A 19,132-nucleotide genomic window follows, 5' to 3' on the forward strand; every position below is an offset into this window, starting at 1 on the left:
CTCAGCCATCAGGCCTAGAAACTTGCTTTTCTCAAATGTAAGCTGAAATTCTCCTGAGGCTCAGTTCTGCCCATGAGAGATACAATCTTTACACAGAGTCACAAGGTATGGACACACACAGCCCTGCAACAGAGAGGTTTGTGGGAATTAAAGACACACTTCCCAATAATACTTCCACTACCTCAGGGGTTGGGAACCTCTAGGCTGCCAGATGTTGCTGCACTACAACTCCCATCAGCCCCAGCAAGCACAGCCAATGGCCAGGGACGATGGAAGATGAAGTTCAGCAACATCCTAAGGGCCAAATGTTCCCCATACTTATGCTGTCATGGAAAATGCTGAGATGTCTGTTCGCATCCACTTTCAGGTCAGGCATGGTGAGTGCTAAATCTAATCCTTTGCTAACTCCCACACTACTTTGCTATTTTCATGCTACAGCTCCTGCAGATATATCCCCCAGTGGTACAGATATGTAATTTTTTACCCTGGACTTACAGGAGCCTCCCTCTTTAGAAGGCAATGTGTATTATTTCACTTACTTCACACTGTGGGGTGGACACTTCTGCATTGCCAAAAAAGGCATCAAAAGAAGTCAGGGGTTTGCATTAAATTTACATATGCTTTTATGTACAGGTGCAAACTTAGAAATAATTACTCTAACTTAAACAGAAACACAACACATTTTGCTATAAAGGGGAAGATGGTAACCGGGTGACCTGCATGCCTGTTCAGTCTGCTGTCCAGGTGCTGCTTGAGAACGTTAGAAGAGCCTGTTGGATCAAGCCAATGACCCATCTAGTTCCATCATCCTGTTCTCACAGGGGCCAACCAGATGCCCATGGGAAGTCTGCAAACAGGACCTGAGTGCAAGACCGCTCTCTCCTCCTGCAGTTTCCAGCAACTGATATTCAGAAGCATACCACTTCCAATTAGCATAGCCACCATGGCTAGTAGCCATTGATAGCTTTATCCTCCTTGAATTGCCCCAATACTCTTCCAAAGCAATCCACTGCGAACTGTTGATGGGCAGTTTCAAGGTCCCTCCAGCTCTCCCTTCTTACAGCCCATTTTCCTTAAACCAGATTTAATTGGACAGCCCTTTAAACATAGAATTGCGCTGTGACAGCCATTCAAACAGATTGCTCTCTGTAAATCAGGACACAAATACAAGAAGCTAGCCTTATGTTTGGAGGCCTCCTGCTCATTCAGTTGAACGAGACCCTGGACTTCTCCCCCAAAATCATGCCCTGACCACATCAATTGGCTTCACCTTTGTTTTCTTCCGGTATCCATCCAGGTCTGTAATAACTGGTCACTGTATCTCGCAGGTCAAATAAGGATGATTGCACTTCACTACGAGAAGTAATTGCCTCGTTTTCTGGAGCAGCAGCAATGGTGCAGGAAGAATACTTTCACTTCAAAGATCTTACCCCTTATATACCCAGTAGATAAATACACTCTGCAGGTGAAGGTCTCCTGCAGATATCACCTTGTCAGAAGCTCCATTCTGCACAACCTTTAGTGTAGTGGCACTGACCCTTTGGAATTCCCTTCCCTTACATATTAGACAGGTGCCATCTGTCATCTTTTTGGCACCTATGGAAGCCTTTCCTCTTTCAACAAGCCTTTTGAGGAGAGACTTCATCCCAGTCTGCGTCTGGGCTGGAAAGCTGTTTTTAAGACATTTTGTTTTTAAGATGTTTTACGATGTTATTAGAGTTTTGTCTCGTTTGCCACCCTGGGCTCTTTCTGGGAGGAAGGCCAGGATAGAAATTAATTAAATAAATAAAACGTTCTTTCAAATGCCAGTTATGCTCAAATTACACAATGCATTCATGTCTCACACCTCAGCAATTGAGATATGTTATATCAGGGTGTATTCTTTGCTATCTTACCTTGCAAACGTCTGCCCTCTCCTCCTCCACCCCATCACTGTACTTCATCCTACATGCATTGTATTCCACAACCTCTCTGGTACACTTTCTGCATCTGATGTTGAGGCTGTTGCCTCCAAAACTGCTAGTAATAGAACAGCATTTGAATGTTCTCCCTTATTTTTATTTTTCTTAACAAAAAAAACCACTCTCCCTACAGGTAAATTGGCCTGGCATGGAAAACGTTTCTGCCCCAGTCTTCTTCCTTCTGTCCTAGATTTCCGCTTGCATGGAGTTGAGCGAGTTGGAATTTTTTTAATACAGATGAAAGTGTTTCTGCTATGTACAAATTGAAGTGGTATAATGCATTCTACTACCTCAGGACCCTGCCAACTCAACCCACCCTTTGTGTTCTGCTGAATGTGCAGACCAGGCCTCACGTATTGGACAGATGTGAGCATCCATATCACACCCTTCAGTAATACTGTTCACTGTAGTAAGATGGTATTCATTCTCTGATTCTGTGCATTGTAACTAGCGCTATACACACAATCAAGACTCCTAAGAATCTCACTGTTCAGTTTAGAAAACAAGTTTCTAGCCCTTATGGCTGAGAAGATAAGACTTGAAAGCATGTAAGCCAGAAGAGGGTACAATGTCAAAAATACCCCCTCTATTGAGGTTTTGGTGAGGGATCATGTATTGACGACATAATTGATTAGATGACTAATCAGAGCAAAATCTTGGATAGATTTCCTTTTCTCCAGTACACTGTTGACTCACATGATCTGCACGCAAGAATGCAAAACATGCATACAACTGCCCAGGTTTATTCCGTGTCATGTCATCCCTACTTTGGGGCATACATGCTACTTGCTGAGAGCTTTCCTTCTTCCTTTCTGCTACACAAGTATAGCAATTACACTTGCAGGAAATCAAGAAGGGCTGCATGCATGAGCAAACAGCTCTACTCAATTTCTGAAAGCAGATTTCGGCAGGCAGCATGCTCCACCTTGAGCCTAATCTATTTGCCCCCCTGCCCCCCGCTCCTACTTGTAAAAGCAGACTAGGCTGCCAGCCCTCAGGAGCTGCCAAGCGACTCTGTGCAGCTGCCAGACAAGATATTGGCCACATCTGCATCTTATATTTAAAGCAGGAATATAACAGTCAAGACTTCCCCAAAGAATCCTGGAAAGTGTAGTTTGTGAAGGGTCCCGAGAGCTCTTAGGAGATCCCTAGTCCCCTCACAAAGCTACAATGCACAGAGTTCCTGGGAAGAGTTAGACCACTCTGGAAATAGGGTCTCCTAACAACTCTCTGCACCCTTAACAAACTACACTTCCCAGGATTCTTTGGGGGAAGCCACAACTGTTAGAGGGGTACAAGAGTGCTTTAAATGTAAAGTGCAGGTGTGGCCTCTGACAGGCTGCCTCAGAGGGCGGAGTGTTGTTGTTTGGGTCTTTTTGCTGCTTTTTGCTGGTCAGATTCCCCTGAAGTCCATGGTTCCTTAAATTGACTCAGTTACACACCTGTAACAGGAACGTATCAAAAGGGAACTATTAATGTATGCCATCTTTCCTCAACCTGGTGCCCTCCAGATGATCCTGTTGTACTCCAGCTCCCATCAGCCCCACCTAGCATGGTCAATGGTCAGGGATGATTGGGGCGGGTGTAGCCTATCAAGAAGGCACCAAGTTAGGGAAGGCTGCTGTGTTGCATAAACAGCCTGGTTCGTCACATTACAATACATATACATGTGCAGATTTTGATCAAGGGCATCCTGATAATACTGATCAGCTGGAATGGGCAGCACGCATGGTTTGCAGAACTGTTCTACCATTCTAGCTCACTGGAAAGACAGATCGTTCAGTACCACTTTTGGGCACTGCCAGCCCTATCTGGCTCACTACCACATTTCTGTGCTGGCCACCAAAGGCAGCGAGTTCCAATCCTCCTCAGCTAGTACACTCTGTTTACATTGGCTAGCCAGGAGGTCAAGAGTCCTCCTGGGTGGCCAGTATAAGCAGAATCAGACCTCCTTGAGCATCAGTCTCCTCAAGGGAGTTTCAAATATTGGTCTGCTCTAGAGAGGGTCTGATTCTTTGGGGAGGGGGTTGAACTGCCTGCTGCTCAGCCATCCTTAGCAGCAGCCCCAAGAGGTGCAGATACGACTAACTGGCCACTCTCTGGTGCCTTGACATTGAGATCTTTAAGGGCAGTGGCTCAGTGCTAGTGCTTTGGACGCAAAAGACCAAAGCATCTCTAGGGAGGGATGGGTGAGAGCTACTGCCAATTCATTGTAGACCAGGGGTTCCCAAACTGTGGTCCATGCTTCATTCAGGTGATCTGTGGCATGCCTGTAGAAATACAATTAAAAATTGTATAGCATCTAGCACAGTGCATTACAAGTGCTACCAACAGTCAGAAAAAAAATCATTATGTGGTCCATCAAGAACTCTCAGTAATATTTAAGTGGTCCTTGGGAAAAGATTTTGGGAACCACTGGTGTAGACAGTACTGTGTTAGATGAATCAATGGTCTCACTGGGTATAAGGCATCTATCTAGATTCCAGGTGCGGGGAACCTTTGGCCCAGCAGATGTTTCTGAACTGCAACTCCTATCAGCTCTAGCAAGCATGCCCAAAGACCGGTGATGATAGGAGTTGTAGTTCAGCAATGTCTGGAGGGTCAAAGCTTCCCCACACCTGCTGTATTTCCTTGCACCAGTCCCTTGTGGAAAGGCTGCGGCTCAATGGTAGAGCATCTGCCTTGCAAGTAGAAAGTCCTAGATTCAATCCCAAGCATCTCCAGGTGGGACTGGGAGAGATTCCCCTGCCTGAAATCCTGGAGAGCTGCTGCCAGTCAGTGCAGACGAGACTGAACTAGATAATTGTATTTATTTATTTATTTATTTATTTATTTATTATTTGATTTATATCCCGCCCTTCCTCCCAGTAGGGCCTTGTGCGGCAATGTTCAGGCTGTGGGCGCAAATGCTTATACAGCCAAAAGCGCAGCACCATAAAAGAGGCAGGCTTCAGCAAGCTTAGAAGAATGTCAGGTTTGAAAAAGCACAAAAATATCGTGTGCGTGTGTGTGAACTTCCCAAACAACCCAAGGAGGACTGGGCACACTCAGAAGGCAAGGAATGCTGTCTTATTTGGGGTTGGGGGGTTGGAAGGGCTAGAATCCTATAAAAATGAGCACTCCACACTGCAACATTTTGTTGCCCCCCCATCATAGATTTAGGCTGCAATCCAATACGCACTTACCTGGGAGTAAGTCCCATTGAACCCAGTGGAACTTACTTTTGAGTAGACATGTACTGGATTGCAGCCTTATTCAGCAGCATGCAAGCCTCCCATCATTCCCGTCCAACGGGACCTGGCCGGCCCAGCAGGCATCAGGGGGAGCATCATCTCAACGGGCCGTGTGCTGTAAACTGCACCCCAGACAAAGAGATCTTGTTCCGTCCCCTTTTCGTTTTGCCTCTTTTCTTTCCACGGCCTTCATCTGAATGACAAAGGCTTCCAATTACAGTCCTCCCGGGGAATCAAACGGCAAGTCGTGCCGCTCACTTAGGCGGCTGGCAGATTAAGAGAGATAAAGCGGAGGGAGAGGGTTGGGGAGGGCGAGATTTGTATAAAGGTATTGACTCTGCGTTGGGGTAATTTGTGCCCAAGACCGGCCCAAGCTGGGAATCCAGGACCGGCAACAGAAATAATCAGCAGCATTTTATAATGAAATCAACTGGAAAATTCGCAGCTGCCTCCCTGGGGTTCTCTCTCCCCGCACCTACACCCCCCCCCATTGCCGCCGTCACCTCCATTGTATCACTGAAGGGTCATAAATAATTCAGCCTTGCTCAAATATTTATGGAAATCAATAGTCCCTGCTCTTTCATTGCTCTCTCGGAAACGACGCCATTGCTTCTCCTCCCGGCCCCCATCCACCCTCCCAAGACACCCTCGCGTTTGCATCTTGAATCCCGCAGACACCTTACCCTTGCGTGCCGGCCGACCTCCCAACAAAACAGACAGCCCGTTTGTCTTGGTTGGCCTACAAGCTCCGCCATGCAGCCGCGGAGATAAGGCCTTCGCAGTAAGAGGCCTCTCTTGTCTTCTGACAGACGCGGGTTGGGAGGACATCTGCGGGCGCCGATTATGCCAAGGTCACCCTCTTGTCACGTCTTGAGACACAGAGAATGGCTTGGATCCATCTACGCAGAGTAAACCCATTGGCGTGGATTGTACGTGACTAGGTTAGGTCTATTAATTTGAACGGGACTGCTCTGAATAAAACTTAGTGGGATACACAACCCACTATCGCTAATATCACACACATACAGGCTCCCACACTTTTCTACCACATTGTGATCCCCCCCATTTTGGGGGGGTAAAGTTTATATCTGGCTTTTGTACCAGAAAACAACACAAAATAACTCATCAGTAGAACAAACTGGACCATATAACCTGGGAAGCTGCCTTATGAATCAGACCACTGGTCCATCTAGTTCATTGTTGTTGACTCTGACTGGCAGCAGCTCACAAGGGTTTCAGGCAGGGAACTCTTCTGGCCAAACCTGGAGATGCTGGGGATTGACCCTGGGATCTTCTGCATGCAGTATACTACCTCTGCCATCGAATGCAGCATTTCTCTAAATGCCAGTTGCTGGGATTCTGGAACTGCAAGTGGGGAAAACCCTGCTGTTTAGGGCCAGCTTTTAGGCTTCCCATGGGAGCACTTGGTTGGCCACTGTGAGAACAGGATGCTAGACTAGATGGGCCTCCTTTGGCCTGATCCAGCAGGGATCATCCTATGATACATCACAATAAACACCCTCAAGGTGCCATATTATTATTTATTAAATTTCTATCCTGGCCTTCCTCCCAAACAAACCGAGGGCTGCAAACAAAAAAACAGCAAAACAAGTCAATTAAAACATTTAAAACATTCAAACATATTAAGATCTAAAAACATTTTAAAATGTTAAGAACATCTCAAAAAAAAATTTAAACAGCCTTTCACCGAATAGGGCTAGCATTGGATACAACCCAAGGTAACCAGGAACATTTTTTATACATGTTACTTTAAAAAAAATTTCAAATAAAAACATTAATAATCATAATTTTAAAAATTAAGGCAAACAACAAATTGGAATCTTGGTTCCTCAGTCACAAATGCTAACATAACATGCACTGAAAATTATTAGGAAGGATGTTAGCACACTAGCCATCCTCAAATATAATGGGCTGGTTATAGATTATTAAGTGGTAACTAATCCATGATATGTGATCGTGAATGGAAGTCCTCCTAGCACAATTAGAGAACCACATATCAATTGACATTGACATAAAAGAAAAGCTCACTGTTTACCAGCTTTTAATCGTCCTGTTCAGTAAGGCCAGCCCCACTGTCAGGCAGAATGAGATGGCTCCCTCTGGAAGCTGAAGCTGAATGTGGGTGTCAGGAAAGGGCAGCACACTATCAGTGATTTAATTAGTGGTTAAGGTGTTGGACTACGACCTGGGAGACCAGGGTTTGAATCCCCAGACAGCCATGAAGCTCACTGGGTGACCTTGGGCCAGTCACTGCCTCTCAGCCTCAGAGGGAGGCAATGGTCAACTCCCTTTGAATACCGCTTACCATGAAAACCCTGTTCATAGGGTTGCCATAAGTCGGAATTGACTGGAAGGCAGTCCATTTCCATGACATTTATTAACGTCAGAAGAGCCCTGCTGGATCAAGCCAAAAGCTCCTCTAGTCCAGCATCCTGTCCTCACAGTGTCCAAACAGATACCAATTAAGTAACATTATGTGGTTTAGTGGTTAAGTTGTCGGAAGACGATTTGGGAGACCAGGGTTCGAATCTCCACAACCATGAAGCTCACTGGGTGACCTTGGGCCAGTCACTGCCTCTCAGCCTCAGTGGAAGGCAATGGTAAATCCCCTCTGAATACCACTTGCCATGAAAACGCTATTCATAGGGTTGCCATAAGTCGGGATTGACTTGAAGGGAGTCCATTTCATTTTGTTATATTTTTACTGCCAGAGAGGGGAGCATGTGAGGTTTTCTGTCTCAGGGTCCAAAAATAATCTGGCTTGCCTTGGGTCCTCTGCATCTTGACTTAGGCATTGAGGTGCTGTTAGCTGTTCTTTCTCAGGCAGCAAGATGTTTTTAGACAACCCTGTCAGTTAATGCCTTATAACACTGATGGGGAATCTCAGGCCTGCAGACCTTTCTGGCTGGCCCTTGGGACCATGCCCAGGCCACACCTTCTTCCCAGCCACGCCCTCTCTCCCTATGCCATACCCAGAGCTTGGAAAAGTTACTTTTTTGAACTACAGCTCCCATCAGCCCCAGCCAGCATGGCCACTGGAATGGGCTGATGGGAGTTGTAAAGTTACTTTTTTGAACTACAGCTCCCATCAGCCCCAGCCAGCATGGCCACTGGAATGGGCTGATGGGAGTTGTAGTTCAAAAAAAGTAACTTTTCCAAGCTCTGGCCATACCCTTCACTGGCTTTGCTTCACTCCTTCCTTGAGTGTTTCTTCCCAGCTCTAATGTGTCCCTGAACTCTGATGAGGCTTCTTTCTTGTCTGGATGAAGGAGAGAGAGGGGCGGGAGAGTGTGTGTAGAAACTAGCCTGCTGTACAAAGGTGCATGTTACATTCATTGCTCTACCCACTTAAGAACATAAGAAGAGCCCGTTGGGTCAGGCCAGTGGCCCATCTCGTCCAGCATCCTGTTCTCAATGTGTTCCACCAGATGCCTATGGGAAGCCCACAAGCCCCTCCTGCCGTTTCCAGCATTGTATTCAGAAGCATACTGCCACCAATTGTGAAGGTAGAGCAGTGATTCTCAAACGGTGCGCCCAGGCACGCTGGTGCACCCTAAGAGGTGGCTAGGTGTGCCTCAAATATTATGAAAGTATATTTTAAAAATGAGAAGAAACCCATTTGTATAGGGTAATAGTTTTCTAAGTTTATTTTTATTCATAGTTTAAAATATATTAATATATTTTTAATTTTGTACACGAAGTGCCCCAGAAAATTTTTACATGTTTTACAGTATGCCGCGAACCAAAAAAGTTTGAGAACCACTGAGGTAGAGCATAGCTATCATGGCTAGTAGCCTTATCCAGTGGAGACTTAAGCCCTTAGCAGATTCACTGTCCCACTGACATCAGAGCAACCAGTTGCCACTGGCCTTATCCTCCATGAATTTGTCTAATCCTCTTTTAAAGCCAGCCACTTTTGCCTCTGGCTGTGCCCGCTCCTGGCATGTGGCTACCAGAAGGTTACCCAAACGGAATGCAGTCCTTGGGATGAAAAAGGTTCCCCACCCTTACCTGAGAAAAATTGCTTCAAAGAACTAATAATGCAAATTAGAGTATTACTTGCAGCCTCATACCCAGCATTGCTCAGAATTAGAAGACACCAAAAAAATAGCAGAATCATAGAATTGTAGCGTTGGAAGGGGCCTATAAGGCCATCAAGTCCAAACCTCTAGTCAATGCAATCCAGCTTAAATCAGTGCTGTTTGGAAAGGTTCAGTCTGACATCTTGAAGGAAAATGGTGTCCGATTGTATCCCAACATAGAGAAAAACCTGCTCCTTGATCTGAGGAACCATCATGCAAAATTTGGTTACGCTGTCTTAAGAGGTGTCAAGAGGTGTCATCATCCCTCCCCTCTATATGAGTGGTGTAGTATCACCCACAGCTCCTTCTGGAGGAGGACACATGCATTAGAAAGTAGGGTTGCCAGGTTCAGGGCCTGAGACTGATCCTGTATCTTTAGGAGAAGAGAAAGACAGCCAAATGCAACTTTTAAAGATACAGGAAGACCTCTTGGAGGCAGGGCCTGGCAACCAAGAGGTCTTCTGTATCTTTAAAAGTTGTGCAGGGGGAAGGGAGAATTCCATCTTGTGGTTTTTCCCATTATAGTGTTACAAGAACACCTGCACTTGGCTGACTTTCTCTTCTCCTAAAGATACAGGAACAGTCTCAGGCCCTGAGCCTGGCAACCCAATTAGAAAGTCATAGGCCACTGGAAGAGCATCTGTTTTGCATGCAGAAGACCCCAGGTTCAGTCCCTATAGGTAGCAGCTATAGGTAGGGCTGGGGATGTCCCTTGTCTGAATCCCTAGAGAGCTGCCAGTCAGTGCAGACAATACTGAGCTAGATGGACCAATGGTCTGACTCAGTATAAGACAACCTTCTATGTTTCTGCGTTCTAGAAGGTTTGTTTTGTGCAATGAGGGGATCATTTACCCACACTTCTCCCCCGCTCTCAATGATGATATAAAACTTCACCACATCAGTCTTCACCTTCTTTACCCAGCCTGCCTCTCTTGACTCTTCATAAATTATTCAGCTTCCCTAAATATGCATAGGGGTCTCATTAACAACTAAGTTTGCTTATTTAAAACAACAGCATAATCAAACCTATGCTGTGTCTTTGTACTGAGAACCATGAAATATTCATGTGCTGGGAATTTGCATACACACTTATTGATTCTTTAAAGAATGTGTGTTTCACAGCTTGAGGGATGGCTCTCTGCAAGCGTGTGTGTATGTGTTCCAGGCATCTAAGATTTTGTTTTCAAGCCTAGATTTTGTTTTTAAGCATCCAAGATGTCGTTCAGTAATTCCTGTAGGGAGAAAAGCCATAAAATTCTAAATGCAATGTACAGAGAGATGGGGATATATGAGCAAGGAAGGCAAATATTTTGTCAGATCCAGCCCATAGTTTCCACTCACCCTGATTTGCAGTAAAAACAACAACAAAAATGAGTCTTGTAGCATCTTTAAGACCAATGGGGCTTACTCTCATGTAACTGTTCATAGTTTGTGTGAATGTGTGTGCATGTGCACACACATACACAAACAGGTATGCATGGGGATGGACATATATTGGAGCAAAAAGTCTTTGAAATGGAGGAATAGCCTGTGATGCTTCTATGCAAAGTTGAAATGTATACAACATAAGCACAATCATCATCCTTGCATGTAGACAAGTAGCACATCAGGGAGAAAGGTTCAACTTAGCTTTATTCCTGACATGCTATCTTTTTTAATATGATGAAGGTTTCTTTTCCTCTTACCAGTGAACATTCAGATATGCAACCCCTTTCTCCCCCTGCTGCCTGAAGTGGTATAGTCCAGGAAAGCCCTTACCAATGATTTCTGTTGAATGCATATCAGTTGGCCTTTAATGATATAAAATACTAGGGCAGCCTTTTTGGAATAATTGCAGGACCAAAGAACATTACTCACAGCTACCAGTGACTGGCAATACTACAATCTCTTTAACGTTGTTGTATTAATTTAGTGGGAGAGAAAGCCCTAGCCTCAGTTGAGTCCCAAACAAATAGAATCAAATTTACTGATACATTCTAATTCAGCAGTTTTATGCTGATTTGTGGTGTGGTTTGAGGAGGGAGTTCCCCCGCCCCTTCTTTGCAAGGTTCTTGGTCTTCTTCCGCCTGCCTGCTCACTGGCTCCATCTCTCCTGTCTTTTGCGGCTGTGCGGGCTGCTATGTGCGTGCATCACTGCCATCAACCAAGATGGTAGGGGAGGCTTCAGCCCCTTAGGGAAACCTCGGCTGCCATCTTGGCAAATGGCAGACCTGTGTTCATAGCCCACACAGCTGCAAAAAACAGGAGAGACGGGTAGGTGGAACCAGCTCCCTCCCTGAAATCCGTGGCAGCTACTCTGCCACGGATCACGGAAAAGGAGCACTACTCCTCCCCCACCCTACTGAGTGGACCCTCAGGGGCCTCTGTGGCTCCAGGGGCCCTTGGCCAGGGCCCGACCTGGCCGTCCTTTGGGACCGGCCCTGCCAATTAGAGTTTTAGTAAATTAGCCAAGTTTAGCTTAATGTAGCTTGCTCAGTGCTCTGCACTGCATGGGTGTGATTTTACCTGAGATAAAGAGATTTTACCCTGCTTTAAACTACCGAGAGACTTAGATTGGTTTCAAAATAAGAAAAGACTACTTCATTAATAGAAATACATCCTGGATAGGAAAGGTGCTACTTCCATCTGGCTAGCTAAGTTGGAAGCTGCGACGGCCATGCCTGGACATTGTCCCTCATGCTAGGGAGAGGAAACAAAGAGAACATGGCTCCTTCTCCTCCGGTGGTCTGCAGAGAAGAGAGAAACAGGAAGGTGAGTCAGAGGTGAGACTAAAGTAATGACAACAGAAGATTTATGTAACTTTAAAGTCTACAACGAGGACATTGAACTTGTCAAGGATTATCAATACCGTGGCACAGTCATCAACCAAAATGGAGACAATAGTCAAGAAATTAAAAGAAGGTTAGGACTGGGAAGGGCAGCTATGAGAGAACTAGAAAAGGTTCTCAAATGCAAAGATGTATCACTGAACATCAAAGTCAGGATCATTCAGACCATGGTATTTTCGATCTCTATGTATGGATGTGAAAGTTGGACAATGAAAAAAGCGGATAGGAGAAAAATCAACTCATTTGAAATGTGGTGTTGGAGGAGAGCTTTGCAAGTACCATGGACCACGAAAAAAACAAATAATTGGGTGTTAGATCAAACTAAACCAGAACTAGAAGCTAGAAGCTTCACTAGAAGCTAAAATGATGAAACAGGCTATCATACTTTGGACACATCATGAGAAGACAGGATTCACTAGAAAAGACAATAATGCTGGGAAAAACAGAAGGAAGTAGAAAAAGAGGAAGACCAAACAAGAGATGGATCGATTCCATAAAAGAAGCCACAGACCTGAACTTACAAGATCTGAACAGGGTGGTTCATGACAGATGCTATTGGAGGTCACTGATTCATAGCGCCATAAGTTGTAATTGACTTGAAGGCACATAACACACACACAACTTGGGTTCATTCATTTCAATGGGTCCATTCTGAGAACTTGGGTTCATTCATTTCAATGGGTCTACTCTGTTGCTATGTACTGAGGACTTTCAATAACCTATGTACTAAGGTGCCTGGCAGCATCTCTAAAACAATGCCTGTTGCCTTTCAAGGAGGCAACCACAAAGCACTTCACTCCTTTCTTCTATCACGCTGCTGCCAGCAAGGCGCTCTGCGCTGCTGGGTAAATGAATATATTAATTTCGGTGCCTTCCTTGCAAGCCCTTTGGGAGGCCTCAGAAAGGATAGGCAAATATTGTTTTAAACTTTGCATAAGTACGAGAGGGTCTCTTAACCGGACAAACATCAAATGACCCAGCTTCATGTTAATATATGCACACTGGGACTTGCTGGAAGGTTTCCTTTTCGAGATGTTAAGAGGACTAGCTTCTCATGTTGTTATCTAGTCCTTCTCTAAAGAAAAGTAGATTAAAATGAGGGGCACTTCAGTATAGGGTGGCCATTTATGCATTGTCAAAAAAGAGGTCACCGACTTGCCTAAAATTTGTGTATGCCAATTTTGCATGAAGGGATGTAAATTTAGGGGGGGAAATGGGTTGGATTCAATGGAGCCCTACTCAGAGTAGGCCCATTGCAATTAATGCACCTATGTTAGTCATGTCCATTAACTTCAGTGGGTCTACCCTGAGTAATACCAACATTAAATATCACTTGGTTGTATCCAATGTTAGTCCTACTCAGAGAAGACCTGTTGGAATTAATAGGCATGACTAACTTTGGTCCATTCATTTCAGTGGATCTACTCTGAACACGACTTAGTTGGAGACAACCCAAGTGCTATAATTTAAATTGAAATCCAATTTATCTCAGTGAGGAAAACTGCCTCTGGAATTGGCTCACTACTGGTGGACAAATTCAAGGCCCCTGCTTTGCCTTCTCAAGGTTTTTTATCTTTCAGCCAGCCTTGGACAGATCAGCCCTTCAAATAAACGTTGCCTTCAAACAGAGGACAGTCCATGTAAAGGACACATAGCCACCCTGCTGTACTGACAGTGCTATACAGGGCTGTTCTTAATTCTGAGGGTCCTTACTTATTCTAGAATCAATGGAGGTTGAGTTCTTGTTTTTTCAATGTAGTCCACACACAATATGGACCTAGTGCATATTTTTTGCCCATCTAAAGTGCTTCTTGACAAATTGATTTCATTCCAAAAATAAAAGCTCATTAAAGATTTCTTCTTCATTACCCCGTAGTGTGTCCATTTGAAGACAGATGTAGATGGTCCCAGCAATGGGGGGGGGTCTATTCACACCTGCCCAATGACATTGTGGGAGGGTGTATACCAAGATCTCAAGGGGATGGTTTTCAAATGCATAATGGAATCGGGGGGGGGGTCAAATGCATACCAAGTAACCACACCCACCCTTGTGGACAGCAGGATCTAGAATCAATTGAAAGCAGGATGTTGAGGGCAAGCATGAACAATTCTGTATTGAGAAAAACTACATTTTGGTGCTACAAATGGGTAATTGTATAGGCAGCCTGATTGGTTGGCTTTGGTGGAGTTTCCAAGGATGCTGGTGTCACGACTGCCATTTTTGTATTTTCTGTTCATGTGTTTTCTTTCCCACCTTCCAGGCTGATCACACATTGGATGCAGCAGCCATTCCACCTGCTTATGTAAATCCCCAGCAAGTTGAGTTGCATGCCAAAACTTCTAACATAATTGGGGTATATTAAGCTTCGCCAACCTAGTACCCTCCAGATGGCCATACTAGCTGGGGATGATGGACGTTGTAATCCAAACATCTGGAGGGCACCAGGTTGACAAAGACTAGTGCCTAGGATTGCTCTGCCCATTTTATTTTTAACTTGCTCCATCCTAGGGGTCCGAAACAAAGACCAAAACAAAACAAAAACACTCTAAAGACAAATGTTAAAATGTCGAATACAAGAAAAAGAAGGATCAGAGTGAAAGAGCTGGAAGACTAGATCACCCATTCTATTGAGAAGACAAGAAGCTTTAATCTAATTTTAGTTTCATAATAAAGGGAAGTTGATTCAGGCAGGGCTGGCCAAAGACATTTTGGGTGCCTGAGAATGAATAAGATGAATTGGGGCGGGGAGAGGGGAAGCTGCAGCTTCTTGGAGGTGATTCACTGCTTTTGGTGAAGTTCATCTGCCCATAGATCGTGCTACTTCAAGTCATATCACAGCTTGCAGAATGAACTGCAATTAGCTCTCAGCTGTGAGTCAAATCAGCCTCCACAAAACATCATCAGACAAGACTGAAAGAGGGAGCAGACAGTTCAAAGAAGCTTATTTATTTCCTACATTTATATCCCGCCTTTCCTCCAGGGAACTCAGGCTGGCATACATAGTTCTCTCCATCCTAATTTTATTCTCACAACAACCCTGAGAGATAGGTTTGGCTAAGACAGTAGGCTGGCCCACAGTCGCCCAGTGAGCTTCATGGATGATTTGAACCCTGCTCTTCCAGGTGCCTAGTCAAACATTCTCTAACCATTCCCTCACATTGGCTGAACCTGTGGCTGATCCTGAAGTTCTGGTGAATCCTGTGTTCACCTGGATTTCGGAGGTTTGGCCAAACTTGACATTACTAACTCATTTTTAAATTTTTGTTCAGAAGGGCAAAACCACTTCTTTCTCACCAGCACTCCCTGTAAGAAATTTTTTAAAAAGCAATTTTAAAGTTTTTAAAAAGTAGGGGAAGGAGTAGGATATCTCCAAATGTCCCATGCAGCAAATTTGTTGGAGTGTGCTATAAATGGGTTAGGGTGTTTGTAGCCTGAGTCGGACCACTGGTCCATCTAGGGCTGAGCACACACAATATTTTATTCTACAATCAATGGGGACCGAGTTTCTGTTTTCTCTACCAAGTCCACAGACAATCTAGACCTACTGATTATGTTCACCAAGGGCATCTTGCCCAGCACCCCCCCCCAAAACACACATATCCTTGTGGAAGGCAGGATCGAGAATCAATCTAGAATGAAAGCAGCATGTTGACAATGAGCATGAACAAATCTGGATTGAGAAAAGCTATTGTTTTGTGCTACAAACAAGTTAAAGTGTATGCATCCTGAGTCAGAGCACTAGTTCATCAAGAGTTGCATACACATAAACATTTTATTCTAGAACCAATGAGGAGTGAGTTTTTTGGTTTTTTCTACCTAGTCCGCAAACAATTTAGACCTATTGCAAAAAAGTGCTTTTTGACAGACTGGTTTCATTCCAAAAAGAAAAGCTCATTGCAGATTGATTCTGCATTATCCTGGGTGTGTCCATTTGAAAACAGATGTAGGTGGTCACAGCAATGGGAGGGGTATCTATACCTGCCCAATGATGTTGTGAGTGGGTGTATACCAAGATGGCAAGGGGAGGTTTTCAAACATGTAACTAATCAAAGGGAATCCCATGGCTCAGCCCTCCTGGGCCACCCCCTAACAACATCCCCCCTTTTTTGCTGGTACTTTGTGTGTGTGTAGTCCTGTAGCAAAACTGCTCAGAGTCTCTTCTCAAAATCCTTTTTTGGGGTCCTTTTCTCCAGGCGCAAAGAGTTTCCTCCTGTTAGAACAAGGATGGGGAGAAACTGTGACCCTCTAGCTATTGTTGGACTCCAACTCCCATCATCTGTGCCCATTGGTCTGGTTGACTGGAGCTGATAGATCCTGGAGTCCAGCAACATTTGCAGGGCCAAGAGTTTCTCTGTGTTAGAAAGTTGTTTTCACTTGTGAAGGTGTACGTCTGGAACCCAAAGTACTTCAGGGCCCTTAGTAAGAATTCCTTTCACTGATCCACATTGAAGACATTCGTCCGACTGCTATCAGAGTCCATTCATGGGTTCCAAGAAATCAGTTCAACTCTCCCCACTCATGACATGATAAAAATGTGTGGTCAAACCACTTCCTCTCCCTCTTACACACATGTTTATCTTCCACACTCATCAGGGACAACACATATGGGCCGTTACTTCCTATTTCGTTCCAGGTGAACTGTCATGAGACAGGACTGGGAGGAATCTTTCTCACAGGATAGGTGTGTTTGATTGTAATTGCAGGCCCCATGTGACTTGCTGTCAGGGAGCCAAGCCACAGTCTTTGCTCAACACCATACCAGTAACGATCTCTGCTTGACTCCTTGAAGCCTGAAATATTTATGGCGTGACAGGGCTGAACTCAACCTTTGGACTTAAAAAAGAAGGTGAGGATCAGCAGCTTTCTGGAGGAAGCTTCTTGGACAGGTCCTAATTTACACCACGGTCTTCTGCTTTAAAAAAAACAAAACAATAGTGCAGTTAGGCCATTTTAGACTCTGGACCTAATGGTCTTAACAGGTGGGGCAGGGGGTCCCAGGTTTAGACAATAAAATGTATTGCTTCACTTACTTAAAAATGTGGCAAGATAGCCCTGCTGCATTTATGGGCCCTCCTGCTCCTTCTGCTGAGGGGGACCCTGGGTGACTGCCCCAAAGTCCTTTCCTGATGGTGCCACTGTTCTTTTTCATTCACCCTGGGGTTCCAGGCATGAAGAATCTTCTGTGGCCACCCCTCCATTCGTTCAACTTTTGAACACCTTTGTGTAGCATTCCATTTGTAGCCCATTTCACAACTTAGATGCAAAATATACATGTGTGATGTACTTACGTCACAGAAGATGGATCTTTGAGCGCATGGATCTGATAGCAAACATGCACACAGGCAAGTTGTTTGTTGAGTGGCCACTGGTGTTATCGATTGCCTAGCGATGGGTGGGCCTGTTTATTTCCACAAATGTTTATCCACAATCCTGTTCCATTTCTGCATTAATCAGAGATTTTTAAAAATGTGTATCTTCTCTCAAATTACACAGTTAAACAAATATTTCCTTTTGATGCATTTGAACTGCCAAGGACTGTGTTGCAACATTCAGAGAAGTGAGGCTGCTTCAGGCAGCTGTACAAGAAGTGTGAATTCCAGTGGCCGCCAGTGCTTTGCCCTGTAAATAGGTCCTGATCTACAGCACCAAGGACCAACCAGGCAATAATCAGTATTGTAATACAAAACATCTGGAGGACACCACTTGCAGGGACTTTAGGGTCCCTCCAGACCGGGGTTTTTTGGGGGGTGTATTCTGCAACATGTTCTTGACACAGTCATAGGGTATTAGTGGTGGATTTACTCTGCTTTGGTTTGTTCTGCAATACTTCCCCTACACTACCACATTTTTGCTGTCCAGAGGAGCTATAGCGCAACCAAAGCAGGACAAAAATAAACCAGCACATTGGTGTTATAAAAAAGTTACAGGATTTCAGCAGGAAGTTATGAGATATGCACTGATTGGACGTGAAGCAGAGTAATCCCCCCCAAAAAAACATTTGCAGGCACAAACACTGAAAAGCAGGATGGCATGTGCTCACCCCAATAGCATCATGAACATAAATCAATGAAAAGAACATCTGGAGGGGCCCCGACAAACATGCGCACACACATACTGTCACCTGCTCTGTGGCGCACCTGGTTCTGTTTATTACAGCAGGTAGACAAAGTGTGCAGACAAGGTGTGGGAGAGGTTGAAAAAAATGAAGGAAAAAAACAAGTGGGCTGTAGTGCATCAGACAACAGGTGGGCAGCTACTTTGATCAAGTGCTCCTTCATGGCTGCTTAATCTCCAGCTGCAACACAGAATTTTAAAATGTAGAAAGGACCTTTCCGTTGCAGCCCAGCATCCTAGTGACCAGTGGCCAGATGTTGCTCATCTCTGCGTTACTGTGAAGGAAAGGGGAACAGTTTCAGAGCACATGCATTCCAAAACACAATGTAAGGCAGAAATGTACAGGTCCCAGGCTACGGTCTTTGCTGAAGCTAAGCAGCTCTGGGTCTGATCAGTGCTGGAATGGGTGACCAACCACCTAGGAACCACAGGTATGCTGCCTTGAGTTCTGAAGGGTTGTGCACACACCATACGCTTAAAGCACATTTAAAACACACACACCAAGAATCCTGGGAACTGCAGTTTGTTAAGGGTGCTGGGAACTGTTGCTCTGTGAGGGGTAAACTACAGTTCCCAGGAATCTTGCGGGTGGGGAATTGTGCTTTAAATGTATGGTGTGTACGCAGCTAAAGATGGGATATAAGTTTAGTTAGTTTAGTTTAATTTCATTTATAAACCGCCCATAACTAATGGCTCCCTGGGCGGTGTACAACATAAGATAATACAATAAATCAACAAAAATCACGAAATATAAAAAATACAGATACATAATAACAATAATGTAATATTAAGATCACTAAACCATTAAAACATTAAAATACTTTAACATGAATTAAAATGCCTGGGAGAATAGAAAGGTTTTAGCCTGGCGCCGAAAGGATAACAACGTAGG

At 44.6% G+C, this 19,132-nt stretch overlaps 1 long non-coding RNA gene across 1 annotated transcript; it reads right to left on the minus strand.

The window, feature by feature from the left end:
- Positions 1 to 15,296: 15,296 nt before the first annotated feature.
- LOC133370642 (uncharacterized) lies at positions 15,297 to 18,451 on the minus strand. The gene is made up of 3 exons (XR_009759179.1): positions 18,264 to 18,451; positions 17,415 to 17,567; positions 15,297 to 17,035 (listed from the first exon to the last, which is right to left on the minus strand). It is a non-coding gene; the product is annotated as an uncharacterized LOC133370642 (long non-coding RNA).
- Positions 18,452 to 19,132: the final 681 nt, after the last annotated feature.

Source organism: Rhineura floridana, chromosome 15, assembly GCF_030035675.1.
Source record: "Rhineura floridana isolate rRhiFlo1 chromosome 15, rRhiFlo1.hap2, whole genome shotgun sequence".
Classification (NCBI taxonomy): domain Eukaryota; kingdom Metazoa; phylum Chordata; class Lepidosauria; order Squamata; family Rhineuridae; genus Rhineura; species Rhineura floridana.